The sequence below is a fragment of the Heterocephalus glaber genome, unplaced genomic scaffold, assembly GCF_053883595.1.
Source record: "Heterocephalus glaber isolate CG9 unplaced genomic scaffold, H.glaber_assembly_v1.0 deba00001688, whole genome shotgun sequence".
Lineage (NCBI taxonomy): Eukaryota > Metazoa > Chordata > Mammalia > Rodentia > Bathyergidae > Heterocephalus > Heterocephalus glaber.
Window position 1 is genome coordinate 4,065,797 of NW_028258413.1, and position 5,851 is coordinate 4,071,647.

General features: G+C 44.1%; 1 long non-coding RNA gene across 2 annotated transcripts in view; it reads left to right on the forward strand.

Annotated features, from left to right (window-relative positions):
* The first annotated feature begins 6 nt into the window (after window positions 1–6).
* Window positions 7–5,851, forward strand: part of LOC106007851 (uncharacterized) — a 29,651-nt gene continuing 23,806 nt past the window's right edge. For both annotated transcript variants that reach the window (XR_015446384.1, XR_015446385.1), the window contains exon 1: window positions 7–162. This is a non-coding gene — a long non-coding RNA (uncharacterized LOC106007851). The remainder of the gene's footprint in view (window positions 163–5,851) is intronic.

The following is a 5,851-nucleotide window of genomic DNA, read 5'->3' on the forward strand; positions in this document are numbered from 1 at the left end:
GGCGCGCGCCCATTGGCCCAGGCTGAGGGCGACGGCGTTCGGTCGTCAGCGCGTGTGGACGTCAGCGCGTGCGGCTGGTCAAGTGGACCCTTCCGCCGCGAGGGAAGGACGCGAGCGCCGACCCCGAGTCCGACGGCTGACGACCTGAGGCTCCCTGCGCAGGTGAGCGGGAGAGGGGACGCCGGCTGCAGGTACCCCCGTTTGGCGAGAGCCGCGGAGAACGGAGGTCAGAAAGCAACCGCTGGAGACTCACTGATAACATTGGGAAGCAGGGAGGAATGGGGATGACTGGGAGGAGTGTGCACTCGCTTGTGGGATGAGGAAAACATGGTGATGGCTGCAAAACTGTAAGTCTAATAAAAACGATTCTGTTATTTAAAAGTATATGTGTAGTAGAAAGCAGAGGCTTCTCAGCAAGTACCACCTGCGCTAATCTTCTCGTGTGGATGCTTTCTAGTTACTGTAGTTTAGTGATGCAGAATTTTTACCAGTTTACTTGCTTTAAAATATGTAAAAAGGAGCCACAGACTCACCATCCAGACTTGTCACCTGCACCCTGCAAAAGGGTTAATTAGCGCGATGAATCCTGGGTTCACCATTCTTCAGCTTTTGTTTGTTTGTTTTTTGGTACCGGGCATCGAACTCGGGTCCTTGCTCTTGGGCAGCAGGCGGCCAAACCACTGAGCTCAATCCCAGGCCCCTCCATTCTTTAGCTTTGATAGCGTCTTTATCTCTAATTCTGCACACATGTGGGAGAAGCGTGGGTGTTGAGAACCTGATGTGCCTCAGGGGATCACTACTGGCTGAAGAGACAGCCTTACCTCAAATAACTAGAGTCCATTAATAATAGACTGTAGCAAACTCAAAACCTAGGAGAAGAAAAGGAAGAGTACACAAAGAAGCCTAGTAACTAGAGGAAGATTACACAGAGAAATCAAGTAACTTGGAGAATGAGTAAATTTATGAAAAAAGATTTTAAACAGAGGGAACACAGAATGCAAAGCAGAGACAAAATACAGCTTCAGGAAAAGGGGATGGAGGAATAAAGTATGCTGAGAGGCAAGCTAAGGTGTGGATTAGAAAGGTGAGCGTTTAGGTTTCAGTTATTTTCAAGTTGTATTAATGAAAGGCTACACATAGCCTGCACTGTCAACACAACCTATTTATTTGTGTGTAGTGTACATGGTACCAGTCTGATCCATTTTTCTGTGATTTCATTTCCTGGGGGGGGGCGATACTGTAATCACTTGTTTTAGTCCATCCAGCTGCTATAGCAAAATGCCATAAGTCGAGTGTCTTATGAACTATTGAAATTTCTTACACATGCCAACACAGTTGTGCGGTCTGGGAAGTACAAAGTCAGGGCCCTGGTAGGACTGGTGTCTGGTGAGGGCCTGCTTCCTGGCTCACAGATGGTTCCTCCTCATGGTACCTTTGTGTGGAGAAGGGGCAAGTGAGCTACCCAGTCTCTTGTATGAGGGCCCTAATCCCATTTGTGAAGATCTGCCCTGGAACTGAGCTAATTCCCTCTCAAAGCCCCACCTCCAGAAATGTTCACATTAGGTTGCAACATAGAAATTTGGAGAAGTTAATGTTTAGTCTGTTTTGTCAGCTACTCACATCTGAGCCCCTCTATAGTATGTGAAGTGTGACGTAAAGAAAGGAGAAGTGTAATGAAAACTCAGGAGTCCTGGGCTGCTCACCTGTTTGCTCTCTGACCTCTGTGAACACTTAGCCTTCTTGGCGCTAATGTCCTCATCTGTCAGATTGCTTGCCAGCTATTTCACACTGTGAGCTGGACCCCATTTACGCTCTCTGAAGGAGGAGGGTCACTCCCCTCCTCCTGGCCAGTCCTGGTCAGATGACAGTTACAATAGAATCATTTTTCTTTTGCTAGGACTGCACACCTTTTTTCCAAGTGTAGCTTCAGGCATTTGGGAGCCCAGTAAGCATTTCTGCGGCCCTGAACTTGTTCAGAGGTTGTGCTTCATTTCTTTCTGCAGAAAGAATGAAGTACTGAAAAACGTGGCCCTGGTTGCAGGAGCCATTCAGAGAGGACAAGTGCTTTGGCAAAGGAGAGGGCTGGTACAGACATCAGAGCAAAGAATGACTGCCTTTGTATTTGTCCCACGAACGGAGAATTGTAGACTTCAAAAGAAAATATCAAAGAAGCATTGCTGGGCACCACACATGGCATGGTCTCCGAGAGCAGCAGAAGCAAGAGAGCCACGAGCGGTGGGCAAGAGCCAAGTGAAAACTCATTCTTTAGTGCCAGCCATGGAGATCCATGGACAGGACCTGCCAGTGACCAGGAGCATGAATAGGGTGAGATTCATTGAGCAAGTTGGAATTTTTCTTCCCCAAATTGATGATTTCTGACATTCTGGGGAACTAATGAAAAGTTAATACCACCTCTCCTGTTTTGTTAAGCAATTTGTAAACTTCATAAGGCAGAAAGCCAGAAGTTGTGGCTGCTCAGCAAAGTCCTGAAAATTGAACCAAACGTTCACCTGCTGCAAAATTCGTGGTGGTTGATGTAGCACCGGAGGTTCAAGAAAGTAATACAATTTGCATAACTAAGGCATATACTTGGTTTGAGAAAGGTATAGCTATGTGTTTGTATATCCTGCTGCAAATGTTCTCAGAATGGCCTAGAAGATATATGAGACACAATTTCTAGGAACACTGCACAGTTTTACACATGATATTTTCATCTTGAGCAGTTAGAAGAAATTCATCATGACTTGGATTTTCTTAGGTCAGCAGTTGTTGCAGTGCCGACTGCTATCTCCATTTTTCTCCCGGGTACTTTTCAGTTACGGAGCATGATGGCACTCCCAGATCAGAAGTTTCAGTCAAAGTCTGGAAACTAAAACAGGACTCCTGGGAGCCAAGTGAGGACAAGACACTTAAAACAAGTGTTATATGCTGCCTTGAGAAGAAAGTGGTGTGTGATGTAGTTGGTGCAGTCTCGGTTCCAAGTTTCAGGCCTCTGGTGTTCTCCTGCCTGCCCGAGCTCCTGCCTGTCCTGTTTGAACTCTCTTGCTAAGGAGGTAAAACATCCACTCCACGTTACTCAAGCACAGGTCTTGCATACAGAGGAAAACAGCTGAGAGTGGACTGTTACTCTAACTTCAGCCAATAATCTCCAAATGCTTAAGAGTTCAAGAAGCTCCGAAGATATTACAACGTAAATTCATTACCACCCAAGGGAAAATGACCTGCAGAATGACCTTTCACACAAACCACACCCTTTGTTTTGTTATAATTGCCATATGGAAAGTTTTATACTTCGAGAGCTAACTACTTATTAGCCATAACAACAATGGTAATAATGGTCATCTTTTTAGCAGTTTTTATAGACATTGCTTATGTTAAATGGTTTCATACATAGCAGCAGCCATTGTATATTGAGACCTTTACCAGGTCCACCATTGTTCTAGGTGCATTGTGTGAATTAATTTATGAAATCTTTAATGTATGTGGTATAAAACTGTAATGCTATGTGGTGGGTTTCAGGTAAAAAAAGCTAGGCCCAGAGGGATTCAGAAACTTACCCAAGGTTGCACAGCTAATGAATGGCTCTGGCCGGAATCAAAGCCAGGACACTGTTTCCAGGGCTCATGTTCTTGACCACTATGCTATGGACTCTTGCTGACAACTGAAGACTCTAATGCTATCCTTATCTAAAAGCAAAAATACAAAGGTTCTGAGTGTAAAGCCAATTACAAATTGTCACTGACCTGATAATGACCAGGCTTGAATTTGAACCTGTTCTGATCTGAAGACTTTCATAATGCTGTAGTCCTTAGACATTACCTCACAGCTACAGAGAGAAAATGGGGTGGGTCCCCTGTAATATTATACATGTCAATTTGGAGCTTCAGAGATTGTGTAAATATTACTACAAAAGATAAACAGATTCCTTTTTTGAACAATCTTAGTGGTAAACCCCAGAGTTGCAAGTCTGCTACAGTGATTCCCAGTGTCTCTACCTGGAGATTGTGGGAGTCGTGTTTATACTATCCTGATTTCCAGCATTGTAGATTCATGTTTCTCAAACAGGCATCTATTTATAACTGTCTCTTGGTCACCTGTGCTTGGAAACCCTGCAGATACTTCAAATGAAATTTGTCAACTTTTGAGCCTCCTTTTCTCCCACCCCTCAACATGCCTTCCAGTTCTTGCATCTGATACTGCACTTCATGATGAACTCATCTAAGAGTGTTGTTCTTCTCTACCACCTGCTGTCCAGTTGGTTATATAATGCCCCCAAGTCCCCTTAGAAATAGCTTCCTCCCTCCTCCCACAGCCCCCTGTCCCTATTGAGGACATTTAATTTCTGCCCATCCCTCACTCTTGGCTCTCTTCCCATAAATTTTATTGCGTATATTTGAGATTTATGACATGATGTTGTAGGATACATATAGACGGTAAACTGGTGACTCCAGAGAAGCAGATTAACATATCTATCATAGCTTTTGTTTGTGACAAAAACAGCTGAACTCTTATTTAACAAAACTTCCTGATCCTTTACAGTTTAATTAACTTTAGTCCTCGTATTGTACATTACCAGAGCTCTAAACTTGTTCCTTCTACACATCTGCTATTTTGTGTCATTTGTCTTCCATCTCCCCAATTCCTCTCCTCCCTCCCGACCCCTGGTGATCTCTGTTTCATTCTGTGTCTGTGTATGTATGTAAGCTAAAATCGTCCACATATGAGTGAGATTGTTGCAATATTTTCCCTTCCAAATCTGGCTTATTTCACTTAGCAGAATGTCTTCCAAGGACATTTATGTTGTGGGAGGTAGCAAGATATCTTTCTTAAAGGCCAAGTTGTATATACATACATATTTTTTGTCCTGTTTTTAAAAGTCTAGTCTTTTGTGTGAGAACCAGCATTGGTGAAAGGTGGGAGGGATTGAGAGAAGAAAGAAAAAGGCAGATGATTCTGGGATCACACAAAGTACAATTTAATAGGGACTTGTGGACAGAATCGTATCTTGGGAGGAAGTAAGACTAGAGGATCCCCTCTCCCTAAAGCAAGAGAAAGGGGTTTATTTGCTAAGCTAGACAAAGGTGGGCTGTGGCCAAACCAGAATGTACCTAGCTTTTAACATGTCTGTTCGGTTTGAATCTAAAATCTCCCCCAGAGTTTCATGTATTTAGAGGTGGGACTTTGGAAGGTGATTGTATCCTGGGAGTGATATACTCATCGGATTAATCCGTGGATGAGGTCATGGCTAATTGTGCTATTAGGAGGTGGGGCCAAGTCAGAGGGGGCAAGTCACTTAAGTGTGACCTGGAGAGGTGTATTCTTGTCCCTGGCTTCTCCCTTCTCTCTCTGCTTCATAGCCACCATGACACGAGCAGGTTTTTGTCTGCTATCTGCTGCACCATTTCTGCCTTGGAGCCAGCCAACTATAGATTGGACCCTCTGAAACCATCAACCTGTATCTCCTGTGTAGAGCCTCCTTTCATTCCCAATGTGTTTCCTATCGTCCTACCCACACCCCACAGCTCTCTTAGGGTGATACAGGTTATATGCTGGTCCTGTTTACTCCCAGGCTTTTAAGGAGGCATCGTGGGGGGTAAAATACGCCCACATTGTACTTTTGTGATGTAAATAAGTACATTGCATAATGGTAACTGGGTGTGGCTTTCAGTAGCTGTGCCTGGGGAAAACAGGAACCCATCTGTGCATTCACCTATTTGGCAGACAAAAGACAACGTATATACAGGAGTGCCAAAGTAGCAGCAGGTGAGTTTTACCCATGGGATGCGCTTTGTTAAATTTCTGTACATTTAGGATTTGTTTTAAGAAATGTTTTCTTTTGATTTTCTTGTAG